Here is a 17,600-nt window from a genome sequence, read left to right as displayed (position 1 = left end):
GAGCAGCCGGCGGAGGAGGTGTGTGACATCCCAGAGTTTTAAAATGCTAAGCAAGAAATATTAAATATGATTTCATACTTAATAAACAAGAAAAATTCAAATTATGCATTTATTTTGGATAATAAAATATGTGTATGTATGAGTATGCATGTGTATGAATGTGTGTTTATGTGTATATGAAATTTTGCACATAAAATGACAGGTCAAATGAACCATAGTATTCGAGGTTTTAAACAATCTTTCAAATTTTAAAATAAATATGCTTTGAAAATGATTTCTAAAATATAGATCAAACAAACTTTTGCCCAAAACCAAAGTTATAGGTTTTCAAAAGACGAACAACTTTCGTGTTCAAAGTTTTTTTTAGTTACCACACAAAAATGGGAGAAAAAGTGGATTTCCGAAAAGTATAGGATATTTTCAAATGCACTCAAGTTTCAAATTTTATTTTTCAAACCATTCTTCAAATGAAAAAGTGCCTAAAACGAAAGTTGTAGATCTCGAAATTTTAAGAAAGTTTGGTATTCAAAAGTTTTTCGTTTGAGGCTAAAAAGAAGGAGAAAAATTGAGTTTACAAACTGGAATTTTTTGAACTTTAGTTTAATTACCAAATTGCCCTCACTCCATCTCTCCCTCTCTGTTTCTCGCCGTGATGACGGTGTTCGCCACCGCACGCCGGCGCCATCGGCCACGTGCCGAGCCCCCGGCCCTCCCCCATCCCCAGTTTTTCCCGAAGTCTCTCGACCTCTCCACGCGGCGCCACCTCCCTACGCACACGCGGAGGATGGCCGCTCGACGCGCCACGGCGATGACGCGCCGAGCCGTGCTATGCGCAACTTCTTCAGCTCGCTTGCGCCCTCGCCCCTCTCCTCCCCCTTTGGCCCGCATAGCAGACGTTCCTGACCTCCCTCTCCACTCCTTTCCCATCCCCGAGCCGAATTGGGCTCGCCTCTGCACGCCCGAATTGCCATCGCCACCGCCCACGGCCTCCACGCGGAAGCCCCTCCTCCGCCCTCCCTCGACCTAAGCCACCCTCGGGAATAGGTTCCCCTCGGCTCACTGGCCCTCTACGACCCCTCCACCACCACCCCAAGCCACCGAAGCGCCGCCGCCCACCTTCATGAACGCCGGCGAGCCCCTGCTCGCCGTGGAGCCGGCCGGCCGCTCTCCATGGCCCAAATCCAGTACCCTAATACCTTCCTAGCCTCTCCATGAAGCTCACTGGCTTGGCCGGCACCTCCACGCCTCGCCGGAATGCCGCCGCAGCGGCAGAGCACCGCCGCCGGCCGCCGGCGCCCGCGGTGAGCCTGCCACCGGCCATCCCGAGCCCCCAAACCACCACCCACCGGTGCGCCTCGACGCCCTCTCTCTTTTCCCCACCCTATCCCTCGCCGCCGGCGAGAGAAACCGCCTGAAACCGGCCGGCCCCACCCGCCCCTTCTCCTACCTCCGGCCAAAGGCCTCATTGCAATTTGTTTTTAGTTCCCAGGGGGTTCTGCGCATGATGCAAGGGCCCTTTCATAAATCTGTCTTTCCAGTTTTTAGTTTCAAACAGCAAACTTGTAAATTCATTTAAAAATCATAGAAAAATCGGGAAAAATGCAAACCCAAATGTTTTGAGTTTCTAGTAACTAGATCTACACTTTTCATTACTATCACTTTTTGATTTGGTCACTAGTTTTTGCTCTAGATTAATTGCAAGTTTAAATGCCATTTATTTAGATCTCAAGTTCTAGCCATGAGTTGTAGTTGATTTTTGGATAGTAAGATTTAGGATGCAAGTGTAGGCTTCTGTAAAAATTTGGAGTCTTGTTGACATGTGTAGCTACTGTTTTACTTTTGTTTTGTTTTATGATTAGGATAAATAAATCCTTTTCTCCATGTTGCTGCACTTAGTTCCTGACACTACAAATTTTTGTGTGCATGTCATTCATTACCTAGTTAGTGTATAAAAAGTTTGAGAAATTTTTGTTAATCCCAACTAGTCTAACCAATTAATAGCTTTAATAAAATGCTAAATCAAGAACCTCAGTTCCACTGCATAGAAAAATTTGATATTTTTTTACTAAAGCTTGGTTTTGAGTATTTGACCAATCCTGTAAATTTTGAGCAAGTGAAACTGAGTAGGTTGCTCTGTGGAATATTAATTTGATAATGCCTAGAAAAGGAATCTTAATTCTCATGCTTGCTGTGTAGCTCATTTAATTCTGAAACTTTTACCACAAGCTTATCTTAAGGATTCTAATCTCCAGTTAAATTTTCATTACCATAAATTGCATCTTTTGACCTGTACAAATTCATCTTGTTTTCAGCAGAGGCTAAGTAGAAGATTTTTTTTCATGGTATTTCTACAGCATGAATTGGACTGAAATATTTATGGTAGATTGTTTGTCATGAATTTCCTTTTGTGTAAAAATTTCATGAACAGAGGGTGTATGAAACTATGGATTTTGATTTATGCATGTTTGTTAAGTGAAAATCAAGTTTTTGGAGTTGCCTGGTTTGGTAATGTTTTGAAACTCACCCCTAGTTCCTTTATGAACTAAATGGTATTAAATTACTACTCTATAAATGACTGCCCAGGAAATATTAATTAAGAAGTTTCACATCCAACTCACTTTATGTTAGACTACAACTTTATCGTGAAGGAAAAATAATAACATCTATATTGTTGAGCAACTCGAAACTTTGCATTCATACATATGCATTGTTGCATTTCATTTAGGTACGATAGATGTACCACGTGAAGGATGTGACGTTGGAACCGAGTCAGAAGACGGTAAATGGTGGACACGTCTAGAAGATGGACGGATGGATCCCGATGTGCACGACAGAAGGAAGATGCTCGCCGAGCGATTGTTCTCTAACCAACATTGACCTAGTGTTAATCCCAGGCAAGCCCCGGACATAAACCCAGTATTTCAAATTATGCACTTTATATGCTACTTATTTGTGCATTTACAGTTTTTAGGATTTGAATTGAAACCCTAGATGCATGATCCTAGGAACCTATGTATTGAACACTAGATTTGAGTTCGAGTAATTGCTATGCTTATAGGACCGGTAAAAGTCGAGTGATTGCCTGTCACTCGCGAGCTTATAGGAGTTGATTGTTTACTTTCTGCAATCACTATAAGGACGTCGGACGGGGTCATGTTCGATATCATGACCTTGGGTGAGACCCTGTCTGTATTGATGAATTCTGCTAAGGTCGCGGTGTGTGGTAGCTGTGGTTAAGTGTTTGAACGTACTAGCCACATGCCGTAAATATGGTACGCGGTAAGCCTAGTAGCTGATCGGACTGGTGAGTGGATATACCTTTCACTCTCTCTTAGAGATAGGTTTTTATGTTTATGTTGCGCAACACCACGGGTGCAGGGAGAAAGTTGGTGCCCTGTAGTCGGGGAGAGTGGCCCTATCCACAGGCCGGAATGAAAGGTCAACGGTTGTTTGAGAATGACCCGACGGTGTTCCAAACGTGTGTGTTAGGTTTACCTTGCAAGGTTGGAAATCCGATTCGAATCGTCTGTCTCTCGCGGATATTGAGACTACTTGATTCCTTTGCCACACAGAGTAATAAGAGAAATGTTATGATGATCAATCTTGATGTTTGACTGAAGTTCTACCATGGTTGATTAGAATTAGTTACTTACATGAAATGGTTAATCAACTAGAATGTTTAAAGCTAAAATGTGAAATTAAGGACTTACTCTTTATTGCTTTTCAGCAAAAGGAAAACCAGAACCTCACAGAACCCTACATAGTCTAGCTAAGTGGACTAAGTATATCCGTTGACGGTTAAGTCTTGCTGAGTATTAGTATACTCAGCCTTGCTATTGAATCCTATTTCAGGTATGAGTTTTGAGGACCAGACCGCTAGTCTGACTTGGCCCTGCTCTTTACCCTCTGGCTGGTCCGTAGAGTGGGATGCGTCTCTGGCCGGCAATGACCCCGACGAGTGATACCTTGCTTGGGCTAGCTTGGTATACTTTTGCGACGTGTTGTAGCCATCGTGTTTTCTTTCTGCTGCTTAAACTCTAAACTTTAAACTTATATTATGTATAATGTTTTACTGAGTTTGGACTTGTAATAATACTTTGAACTTGTTGTAATAACTGATATGCTTGTGTTGTAAAATATATGGTTGTAATATCTCTGTACTCGCCTTCGTGCGGGGTATGCTTGTTCTATCTGAGAACCAGGTGGTTGTATCGGGACGTTACCCGACAGACCAAGAATTGTTCCGTTTGAAGTGCGTTTGATTCGGTGTTGCCTTTATGGTGATGGCCAGCGCACTTGAGCCGAAATAATTCAGGTGGTTCTGCCACAAGGTGGAGGGTGCCACCACGGACGCGGCGGCTCGGGCACGAGCAGTCGGCAAAGGAGGTGGAGGGCGGGATAAAATACTAGGATGCTGATGAAAGCAGCTAATTAAAACCTCATTAGAGGTTTGGTGACTGAAGCTATCCCTGGAGATGTGATCAGCCTTCAATATGCTGATGACACCTTTTTTTTCTTAGACAAAGATCTTGATAGAGCTAGAAATTTCAAGTGGATCCTGGCCTGTTTTGAACAGGTATCAGGAATGAGGATTAATTATGACAAAGTGATCTTATCACCTTAAATATGAATGAAGAGGATAGAAACTATTTTGCCAGACTTTTTGGCTGTAAAAGTAGCAAGCTTCCTATTACGTACTCTGGAGTTCCTCTTCACTTCGCTAAACTTAGGAAGGAAGATATCCAACCTGTGGTGGACAAAGTAATTAAAAGGATAGCAGGCTGGAGAGGCAGACTTACTTTAATTAGGTCCTGCTTAGCAACTATTCCCATCTATTCACATGTCTATAAAATTTCCTAAGTGGGCTATTTGTGCCATTAACTCACAAATGGCAAACTTCTTTGGGAACGACCAAGAAGATAGGCACAACTATCATTTGGCTAATATGCAGCTGATTGCACAAAAGAAAGAGTTTGGTGGTCTAGGCTTCCCTGATCTCAGGAACCTTAACTTGTGTCTCCTAGGAGCTTGGGTTTCTAGGTACCTTCTGAATGAAAATACTCTCTGGAGAAATATTATTGATTTCAAATGTGAAACTGATAAACCTAACATTTTCTGTTGTCTAGAGGTGGGGGTTTCACCCTTTTGGAATGTGTTGACGCAAAATCAACACACTGAAAATCTGAAGGCACTGTTCGCCAAACTTCAGAATGCAGACCAAGTATGCCAGTCAATTTGACCTGTAAATTGACTAGGAAACAACAAACCGTCAAATTCAAGAGTGTATCGGCTGGATTTCCAAACCACTCTTACGCGGGGTATCAACAAAGCTCTGCTGATACAGAAGACGACAAAAGATCGTGAAAGATGAGCGTGTAATAAAAGCGATCTACTACGGATCGGCAATGAACTGCTGATGCCGATGAGCAACTAGACGGCTAGGTCTAAAGCCGACACGTGCCATGTAACAATGTACAAACCCACGAATGTATGGATCTGGACAAAACTAAGCTTATGATTCGATCTAATCGGCTTTACAAGATTTATCGTGATAAACAAGGAGCTTAAAGCTGATTAAACAGATCACTAAGCCGGGTAGTTTGTGAATTAATCTAAACGAGAAAACAGCGATGCGCCCAGAGATCAATGCTTAGATAAATTCGATAAATTTTGAATAGATCTGAACGAAGCGACAGCGATGCGCCCAGAAGCTAAAGCTCAGATTTACTCGATAAACAAAAACTCACCAGCAAACCAAGTCGCTCGAATGTGAGGCGTCCTTGATCAGCTCGAAAGAACTCGCAGGAAAAGAAAAAAGGGTGGCGAAGTCGCCGACAAGAAAGTAAATTGCAAGTAGTAAAGTTTATTTGTTTGGATGTGTATCAATCTTTTACAATAGCCGGGGGTTCATATTTATACCACTCGTTAACACAGTCCTAGCCGATTATGGCAAAGCATCGACTCTATCTAAAGAAACTTATTCTAACAAACGAAAAACACCTCCTTCCAAACCGAGACCATCTCGTATCAAAACTTGCCTAGAAAATGCTGAGACGTCTGATCAGCATCAAACTGTACCCGATCCTCACCTTCCGTGTACCATCATTATTTCCAACCAGGCATTCCTCTCTTCCACCGATCCTTTGACACGTGCCAAAAAATGGTGTCAACACATGCCCCCCAGTTTCGGAGTGAAATATCCTTTTGCTCCGAAATTATTTCCCAATTATAATTATTTCCTTCAAGCAGTCACCCCAAAAGCGCTTCATGCTGTTGCAACTATCAATTCAGCATCTCGACTCGTGAGGTGGGATCACCTTATAAATACACCAGGGTATCTTCCCCTTTCTCTTCTCTGCAACCCCTCACACCTGGGCCATCTTCCTCTCCACTTAAGAACTCATCTGCGCCGCCGCCTGCGAACTCCGACGTATCTTCTCCGAACACCCAAGATTCCTCCCAAGTTCTGCGAATGGCTTCCATCTCCGAGATTCCCCAGGTACAACAACCCACTATTCCCATGCACTGCTATTTCAATCTGCGACCTATGATTGTTCTTGATTTTCCCTTCTCCCGCCATCATTTCTAGGCTCTTAGGAATTCGATCTTCATTCCTTTGTCCGAGCAACCCAGCATGGTCTGCTTAGGCCCCATGGGAAACCCAGATCCAACTAATATAATCAATCTGGAAACTGGTAAAATCCCACTGAAAGCTTCAAACATGACATCAGATTGGTTCCTCGCCTTCAGATCTTGGCTAAATGTCACTCCTGGGTGGAGAAATTGGTTTCGTAGAGTAGCAGGTAGTCACCGAGCCACCTGGGAGCAATATGACATCAGCCAATGCCTCAATTTATCTCTGTCTGAAATGGTTAAGAATGAGTCGATGCTCATATCGGCTTCCTTCTTTTGGTCTGATGCTGTTAACGCTTTCCTGTTTGGTCATGGCCTAATGACCCCAACCTTGCTAGATGTCATGATGCTGACGGGTCTGAACATCACCGCCTCTGATAGAGCTTTTAATTTTCTGGACCCGGCCTCTTTTAAGATAAAGACCAGAGCCATCGGTGGCTGGAGCGGATATGTCACTGAGAATATGAAAACCGGCTCGGTGTCAGTCAGGGAACATACTGCCTTCCTCAACATGTGGTTGGAGAAATTCATCTTCTGTGGTAAAACAGTAGGCCCAACTAACAATACTCTGAAGATGGCTGAAACCTTGGCTAGTGGAAACCCAGTGCCTCTTGGCAAACACCTGCTAGGATCAGTTTATCACCTTCTTCACCAAGTATCGGCCAAATTAAGGGCCGATCAACCAATCTCCAATCTGGGAGGTCCCTGGTGGTTCATCCAACTATGGCTGAACATGTACATGCACAAGACCATGGGCATCAAATTGTCAGAATTGTCCTTCCCATCTGAAGAGTTTGATGAAGAGGAAGATCCAATCACCCGCCATTGCACTTCCTTCGGCGAAGCAACTATCATGATTGCCAATGACTCCAATGTCTTCAGCAAAACTGATTTCTTCAAATGCTTCTACAATGGCTTCACCGAAGATTCTACCATTTGGTTTGCATACCACGATGACAACAGAGAGTATGAGAATCCTTTCAAGTTCAATCTTGATTCTTGGAAAAATGATGAAGAAGCCACAAATATCATGAGAGAGGCCATATCTCCAAGAATTCTACCTGCCAATTTCACCTCTGGAAAGAGTGCGATTGGCTATGAGTTCTGCTACCCAAGTACCGCCTCTTTTCTACTTTGCGGACAAGGTGTAGGCAAGAAACCCAATCGGCACTGCTCTCACATACAATCGATTGAAGAATTTGGAGCCTGACGTTGACATGTCCTAGCTAGCCGATTTGCAAGTAGCACCACTTACCACCATCCCTTTTACACAATGGTGGTCAGAATGGTAAGAGCACCTTTTCTGCGGATCACTGAAGGTCTACTGCATTGCCTTGGATGAGAACTACCAAGGTGCTGATGATGAGGTAAACACATAAAACTTCTCCCGTTGCATTCTTATGTTATACTATTTTTCTGTATCCTGATAAATCTTCTTATTAGGCCGATGGTACTACACCCCTAATAGTAAGCAAAAGTGGACAGCCGATCAGATATGCTCCACCAACTGAATACCCTCTTATCGGCTATAATGCACCAACCCTTGCTGATGTGGCTGCTGGCAAAAAGCGCAAGATAACTAGTACCAAGAAAATAATCCAGAAGACTTCAGGTTCCTCCAGTCGAACCCTGACCATCACATCGGCACCAGATGCCGATGTTTCAGCATATGCCTCTCCTCTTCGTTCAGAAGGTAATGGATAACTTTTACCCTTTCTTCTGATTGTAATGCATTTCTTACTGACCTTGTCATTCGGCATACTTAGACATAGCTGCCGAAGATACGGATGAAGATGAAATTTAGGAGATTGCCCCTCAAACATCTCCGATTGTCCAGGTATTCTCTTTGCTTATTCATAAACTTCTGACAAACATCTGATACTTGCATTATCATATCAGATTCAACATCTTCCTTCCAAGAGGGCCAGAACAACTTCCTCACCAGTTCAGGTAACATAACTTATACACCCTTTCTGATCTATCTTTGCATCTGATATTGATTTTCTTTTTATTCAGGAAACATCAAGCATTGCACAAGAACTACCAATCATCCCTCAAGATGCTCTCCTTGATTCTAGCGCCTCAGCATTGCTACTTGCATCCTCTTTTGCACCAATCACTGATGAAATCCCTCGAATTCAAGTAAGGCATTTCATCGTCTTTTAAAAATTCAGAAAGAGATAATGACATCCTTTCCTCTTTGACCAGACACAAAACAGTCCAGACAACAGTCTGTTTTCCTTTCAGCTTGGGACTATCAGTGCAGACGATGAAGTTACATCCTCAGCATAATCGGCTTTACTGTCTGAAGAGACCAGGGCCAAACTCCAAGAAATTTTGCAACTACCGAACCAAAATATTGGCCGATTGGTCCAAGATGCTGAGCCGATTCGCATTATCTTGAAATCTCTTAGAGGCGTTTTCCCCGAATCTCTGGAAGAAGCACTTTACCCTGTGGCTTATATTGAGAGCCATCAAATTTCTATTATCAAAACCCAGAAGCGCCTCTCTGATCGACTCCACCAAGAGCAAACGATCAAACAAAGAGATGATCTAAAGAGTCTCTGTCTCGGTCCAAGGAAGATATAGAGCAGTCTAAAAGAGATCTAGAAGCCAAACGGGTGCGCCTCATCAAGGAACTGGAACAAGTAAGCCAGGAGATTGCCGATGTGGATAACAAGTTATCCCAGCTACCAATGGCTCTTCAGCAACTTGAGGCAGAGAAACAAGAACAAGCCCGCCAAACCTGTCAACTTCATAAGAGCATCAAAGCAACACCAGGTTCTGCCGAGGCTGACATTCAAGAGATCTAGAAAGCCGATGATATCTGTCTACGTGCTATCTCTGTAATCCAGAATGAGTTGGGACCCCTTTGAACTGTCACTCATTCTTGTCGTGTTGGACAAACTTTAATCTGATGTATTTGCAAACAATACTTAATTTACAATCTCTGCTCCTATCCAATACATCATTTTCCTTTTGGATTTAATCACCCTAAGGTCAATACAAAATTATATCGGCCATCCATAGCCAATGTTATCACAACATCATTGGCTTTCCTTCACATTTTTGTTCTAAAGGCGACACTTGCATTGTCGGCTATACTAAAACCTAGCCGATGTTTATATCATCAGCTTTTACAATGTCATTTAAGACTCATTTGTAGATCCAATCGCTGAGCTTGATGATATCTCATAATCGGCGACTTTCAGAAATTCTGCCTCCCATGCTTGGCCAGAAAAATACCTTACTTTTTCATAGCTCTCCTCACAAGCTTCTGCCGATGCAATACTGAATGATGAATCGGCAGCAACGACTTCAACAACGTCACCGATCCATTGTATAAGTCATTGATTCATAGTAGATGGTATGCAACAATTAGCATGAATATAATCTCTTCCCAACAGCAAACTGTATGACCCCTTCCCATTGATGACAAAGAAAGTAGTAGGGAGGGTCTTACTGCCGATGGTCAAATCAACACACAATGCTCCCACTGCCGGAGATACAACTCCCTCGAAATCCTTGAGCATCATGTCTGTCTTAGTCAGATCTTCACTACTCTTTCCAAGCTTGCGTAACATGGCCTAAGGCATTATATTCACTGCTGCTCCTCCATCCACCAGCATCTTCGTGACAGGTTTACCATCAACAAATCCTTTCAAGAACAGAGCCTTAAAATGTTTGATTTTTTCATCCTCTGGTTTCTCAAAAGTAGCTGGTATAGGCTCCAAATTTAACTGAGCCATAGCTTCTTCCAAGTCTTACTCCTCACAACCATTATCTGGAGCCATGAACTCACTAGGTAACATGAAGACCATATTAATAGGTGCAGCCGATGATACTGATGATTGCTCTTCATCAGCCTTTGGCTTGACACGCCAGACTTCAGATCTGACTCCCCTCCTTGGAGCCTTTCTTTTTTCCTCTTCCTCCAGTGCCTCTGTCTAACGCAGTCTTTGAACTCGCCTCTTCTGTGATCTGGTCAAACCTCCTGGGCACCATCGAGGTCGATCAATGTTATCATGAACATGCACTCTTTCTGGATCTCTACGGTGCGGGTACTCATCTGGAACTTGAGCAGCAGCAGCTTGTTCAACCCGCTCATCAGCAGAAATCCTTCCTCCTGCAGGATCACATAGCATGGTCCTGCCCCCAGCCGATCATGTACTGAAACCCTACCCCCCCAGCCAATCATGTACAGAGATGTGTCTATCATCACCTCTCTCTCTCTCTCTCTAATGATCGGCCCTCGAGGCCTCTGATCGAAATGTGGATTCTTGTATGATCGGTCTTCTCGATAGAATCCGTTGCACTCTGGACAATTATCTACTATCGGCAGAGTCAACCCTTCTTCCCAACAGTACACAAAGAAAGGACACTTCCAATGTCCTTCACGTCGTCGTGCAGACTCTTCCCGGTACTGTCTTCTTTCTTGATCACGCTGGAATTTGTTCAACAGCATCTGAGACGTGACTTTCTTCTTAGGCACCGCTGATTACTCTCTCTATTGCGGCCCTTTACCTTTGACTTTATCGGCCGTTATCTGTGCTTTGGGATCAACAGCACCAGATTTTTTGGCCGATTGCGACGTGAGCATCTTTGTTTGCAACGCATTTCCCTTCTTTCCAATATCTACCATGTTTGCTAGAAACGGAGGCCCATCAATCTTCATCGGCTTTTTGGGTGTCTCAAACTTGAGCCTACCCTGCTCTATAGCCGATTGTATTTGTTGACGGAATACCTTGCACTCATTGGTGTCATGAGATGTTGTATTGTGCCACTTGCAGTACTTGATATTCTTCAACTCCTGATCTATCGGGATCTTATGGTATGGCTTCAGCTTGATCTGTCCCTCTGACAGCAGCAGGTTGAAGATCTTGTCAGCCTTAGTAATATCGAACCCATATTTCTCGAGTTCTTTGTTACCGAAAGGACATGAGATCGGCTTCTTATTGTTCTGAACTCATTCAGCCGACCCCACTATCTGATCATCATCTGAGTCAGAAGAATCTGAGCAGTCAACGAAATTGACCTTTTTCTGGAAGTTGCTTCTCTTCTGCTCATACAGTCTTGCCTCCCCTGTCATCCTGTTAGCCATCTGACTGATGCTGTAGAACTCCTGAGAAGCATACTTCTCCTTGATGTGTGGCAGGAGTCCTTGGAAAGCAACCTCTGCTAGCTGTTGATCAGATAGAACCAGACTAAAGCACCGGTTCTTGACATCTCTGAACCTCTGAATGAAAGCAGCGACTGATTAATCATTTCTTTGCCTCAGGTTGGTTAAATCGGTCAGCTTCATCTCCTCTACACTAGAGTAAAAGAACTGGTGGAATTGCTTCTCCAGATCGGCCCAGTATATAATAGAGTTGGCTGGCAACGTGGTGAACCATGTAAAGGCCAATCCAGACAAAGATATAGAAAATAAACGCACTTTTAATGCATCTTGTTGAGCTGCCTCTCCACACTGCATGATGAATCTGTTGATATGTTCCACAGTGGAGACCTCCCCCTGTCCAGAAAACTTGGTGAAATCTGAAGCTTGTACTTGTGGGGCAATGACAGTTGATCATAAGCAGCTGGATATGGAGTTCTGTACATCAGATTCTGCTGCTTTGGCCTCAGACCAAACTGATCTCTCATCACCTCAGCAATCTTAGATGCCCAGTCGATCTGTTGGCCACCAGCCGATGCTGCCTGTGGTGCTGGTGGAGTTAACGGCAAGGCTGCCGATGCTGGCTGGACGTTTGGCGAGGTCATCGGCTAAGCAGCCGATGTGGTCTGTGTAGCTTGCTGAGGGGGTTGATTGGATGGTGATTGGTACAGTACCATCTCATTGCCTTGACTAATCTGCGCTGACCTCTGACCCGGCTGACGCTGTGCAATATTAGGTACATTGGGCACATCCACATGGCGCAAGCCGCCAGTCGCAAGATCATGGAAAACCCATGTGACACCATTAGCATGAGGAAATCTGTTCGCCAGAACTTCTGTAGGAGACTTGGGCTGCAGCATCATCGCCAGATACTGTTGTTGAGGTGTCAGCCACGAGGCCGACACGTTGCTTGGACTTGCTGGCGAAGGTACTGATGTAGGTGTAACCACTGGTTGTGACATTGGTGCGGTATCTTGAGGTTGAGTCGGCTGTGGAGCCGACGCACTGACTTGCTGATTCATCGGCTTCAACTGATGTACTTGGTTGCCCTGTTGGGGATGGAACCATAAACTCTGGAGGCATACTAAAACCAGTAGTTGGATCCCAACCAGCCGAGTATCCTGACATGAAACCTCCCTGTGCATAGGTAGCCACAGGAGTGGAATTGGTGTACACTGGAGGAATCTAAGTTGTCGCTACAAAGCTAATCGGTTGTACCTCTAAGACTTTCCCTTCTGCCTGAGCTTGGGGGTCAATCTGTGGTGTTCCAGTAGCCGATCCAACAGGAGAGAAGACCATCTGACTACCCTGATAATAAGCTGGTCCCATAAAGCCAGGTGTCCCTCTATCTTATAGCGTCTTGAGCACAGCATTGTGGATGTGGTTGGCCATGAGTGGAGCATGATTTACGAAAGCATGTCCAATCACCTGATTCATCTGATGAATCATCCTGTCCTCCTTCTGTGACTCTTCATGTGATACAAAAGTGGGAAAATCGAATTTCTTGATTACCTCTCCACTTCTGTTGGTGCTGAAGGACAAAAGGCACTTTTGCTCAAAAGCATATGTGATTGCTTTAAGTTCTGCCTTGTATTCTTCCTTCAACTTTTCCTTATCAATTGGGATCTGGTTATGTCCCGAAATCTCCGCCTTCTCTGACATCTTGATGTTTCTGGTCCCACCAGGCGTGCCAAAAGATATGTTGACGCAAAATCAACACACTGAAATATGAAGGCACTGTTCGCCAAGCTTTAGAATACAGACCAAGCATGCCAATCAATTTGACCTATAAATTGACAAAGAAACAGCAAACCGTCAAATTCAAGAGTGTATCGGTAGGGCTCTGCCGATACAGAAGACGACAAAAGATCGTGAAAGATGAGCGTGTAATAAAAGTGATCTACTACGGAACGGCAATAAACTGCTGATGCCGATGAGCAACTAGACGGCTAGATCTAAAGCCGACACGTGCCAGGTAACAATGTACAAACCCACAGATGTATGGATTTGAACAAAACTAAACTTATGATTTGATCTAATCGGCTTTACAAGGTTTATCGTGATAATACAGCCGATTAAATAGATCACTAAGCCGGGTAGTTTGTGAATTAATCTAAACGAGAAAACAGCGATGCGCCCAGAGATCAAAGCTTAGATAAATTCAATAAATTTTGAATAGATCTGAACAAATCGACAGCGATGCGCCCGGAAGCTAAAGCTCAGATTTACTCGGTAAACGAAAACTCACCAGCAAACCAAGTCGCTCGAATGTGAGGCGTCCTTGATCAGCTCGAAAGAACTCGCAGGAAAAGAAAAAAAGGTGGCGAAGTCGCCGACAAGAAAGTAAATTGCAAATAGTCAAATTTATTTATTTGAATGTGTATCAATCTTTTACAATGGCCGGGGGTTCATATTTATACCCCTCGCTAACACAGTCCTAGCCGATTACGGCAAAGCATTGACTCTATCTAAAGAAACTTATTCTAACAAACGAAAACACCGCCTTCCAAATCGAGACCATCTCGTATCAAAACTTGCCTAGAAAATGCTGAGACGTCTGATCGGCATCAAACTGTACCCAATCCTCACCTTCCGTGTACCATCATTATTTCCAACCAGGCATTTCTCTCTTCCACCGATCCTTTGACACGTGCCAAAAAACGGTGTCAACAGAAGGGTGTGCTCTGGGCAGCAAAGGCTGCCCACATGGGCAATAAATGAAAAGTGGGAGATGGTAAAAAATATAAGGTTCTGGGAGGATTAATGGTTTGGCACCTCAAGCCTTGCAATTCAGTACTGGGAGATCTACATTCTCATTAATGAGAAAGGATCCTCCATTGCAAATGTTTGGGATGGTACCAACCTAAAGATGACCTTTAGAAAGAATTGTATCTGAACATCTTATGAATCTCTGGGAGGAGTTATTCGCTATTGCTAGCCGCATCTCCTTTTCATAGGAAAAAGACTCATTGATCTGGGAGTTGAATTCCCAGGGTGTTTACTCAGTTCAAACCTTATATGCTATTTTTAGCGTCCGTGGGATTAAACAAGTCTATACCCCAATGATGTGGAAGCTAAGGGTTCCACCTAAAATCCATGTCTTCCTGTGGCTTTTAGCAAACAATAAATTGCTAACCAGAGATAACTTGGCTAAAAGAAGAGAAATCCTTGATAAGACTTGTTTTTTCTGTTCTGAACATGAATCTGTGCATCATATTATGTTTGATTGTTGTGTGGCAAAGCTGATTTAGGGCTATATTGCTGAGGCTTGTGATGTGGACCTGGGCTATAACTTTGAGTTAGTGGCGAATTGGTGGCTTAGGAATGAAACTTATGTTGACTTGAACGTGATGACAGTTGCAGCAATGTGGTCGATTTGGAAACTAAGAAACTTAGATTTCAGGGTATCGTTTGGAGGAACATCAAGACATTGCTGATCAGGATCATGAGGATGGCGAGACGGTGGAAAAGGTTGAGCAGAGAAAGAGACTAGCCGCGCCTAGAACAATTTATTAGAAGGTTGGAGGCGGAGGAAACTTCACCAATGGAGCTTGGGTGGGATCAATCAACTCTAGGGCCAGGAATGGTGATGGCCTTCAACACTGCACAGGAGCGACTTGGGACAAACTGAGTGGAAGCTTGAAGCGTTTCAAGAGTGTAACATCCCGGATTTTTTCAAAATATTATAGAATAAAAAATAATTAATTTAAAAAAAATTTGTGGAGGTGCTAAAATAAATCCACTAAAGTAGAGATTCTTCCTTCTAAATTTTCCCAGTAACTAAAATTTTAAATTAAATTAAGGACTATTATTCTGCTAGTGTGAAATATCCGGGACTTTAACTAGATCTTGTTGGCTCCACCTTGTTTATTTCACCATCGAGTCGGATTTAATTTTCATTGATTGAAATCCTGTGGAATTTAAATTGAATTGTGCCATTCAATTTAAATTCAAACGCTAACTACCTTGGGGGCGATTTGATTTGAATTATCATTCAAACTAAATCTAGACCCAGCACTAACTATAACTCTAGCCCAAACCAAACCCTAGTCCAGCCCGAACCCAGACTTAAGGGCCAAATGGCCTGCTAACCCAAATGCAGCCCAACCCGTCTAAACCCGTTCCCCTGGCCTCCAGCCCGACCCATGTCCGAGCCCGAGCCTTGCGGCCCACACCTGCACACACGCCGGCCCGGAACCCCCTCCCCTAAAACCGGCTTACACCGGATTCCGGCCATTCGGGCCCTTTCCTCGCACGGCCCGATTTCGGCCAAGGCGATGCCGACCCACGCGCCCAGTCTCGGCCAGCCTCGGCCGGCACCCACGTGTGCCCCAATCGGCCCACTGGCCTCTTCCCTTATCGCCGGCCCAAACCGCACGCCGCAGCCCACTCCACCGCCGGAGGTTTTTTCATTTTTATATTTTTTAAAAATTAAAATTTCAAAAATATATGTCTGTTTTCAAATATTTCAAAAATATACCCCGGTCGCCCTCCCATAGGGCGACAGGCCCAAAGTGTAATTTTTTTTCTTCCAATTTGCAACGAAGTCCCTGGAGAAAAAAAAGGGGGAGACCTGTCGCCCCCCCAACGGGCGACAGGGGCCTGTCGCCCACCCCTCGGGCGACAGGCCCCTGTCGCCCGTTGGGGGGGCGACAGGCCCCCCTTTTTTCCAGGGACTTTTATTTTTCCAGGGACCTATTTTGAGCTATTCGAGCGTGTATTCGTCATCATCGTTGGCAAGATCTCGGCCGCTAACTCCTACCGCACGTAACTTGTCCTTCATTAAATCACGGGAAAAAATCGCAAGAACTTCCCTTATTTCACGAGCATTATGGAACCCACAAACATAATAAGTTCACATCAATAATATCTATAGAAACAAATGACAAGTAACCTACCACAATCATAAACATCGGATACAAATAAGCGGTCCACAGCTATCTCATTACAAATAAACATCATATACATCTAACCACCCCTAGGGCGTCGGACCCTCTTAGCCCTCTGCTGGGCACGGACATGTCCCTCGGAGTAGGTGAGAACATCCGGAGACCTCACCTGTCGCTCAGGACGCGCAAGGGGCTGCGGTGTCTGCTGCTGAGAGATCCCAAGTGGTGCTCCTCCTAGCTGTGAATACCCCAAGACATCGGGGTCACCTTGCGCGGCAGGCTCTTCTGGACTCAAGCTGTCGAAGTCGTCTAAGGTGAATGTCTCGTTATCTGGTCGAAAGGAGGAAGAAGAAGGTCCGGCGCCCGCATCGGGGTAGAATCCTACGCAAAAAATGTGGATGTTAGCGTACGCTCGTATATTTTGTAATGACATGTAGAAACCGAAATACGAAACATAAATTAACCTGTGTAGGCCAGTATCTGTGGCCCCGGTACCATCCCTGGATACGGTCCGCCAACTGGTGCTGTCCCTCTAAACATTCCAGTATGGCCGAACACAGTAGCTGGATCGTATCCTGTATGTGATATTAGTAAATATGTAGGAACACTTGATGTAATTTTAAAGAGATATGTACGTTACCTGCACCTGGGAAGAACTGCGACGTCGGCCCGTGCATGGTCGACGGACACGGGAATGACGACGAGGCCTGAGACGACCCGTGGCTGTCTTCGTACTGCACACGGCTTCCGAAGTTGTGCGCTACCTGACGCAACTGATCATGCTGCCTCGACCATGCCTCTGTCTGCTCAAACTGGGTCATTGGGTTTCCGGCACGTACCCTCGTTAGGTAAGTCGAGCAGTCCGTCTCCATCATGTTGCAAAGGCGAAGCTGCATCAATTCAGTAAAGTTACAAACACATGA

Source organism: Panicum virgatum, chromosome 6N (assembly GCF_016808335.1).
Source record: "Panicum virgatum strain AP13 chromosome 6N, P.virgatum_v5, whole genome shotgun sequence".
Taxonomy (NCBI): Eukaryota; Viridiplantae; Streptophyta; class Magnoliopsida; order Poales; family Poaceae; genus Panicum; species Panicum virgatum.
Note: the sequence above shows the minus strand (reverse complement) of the source record.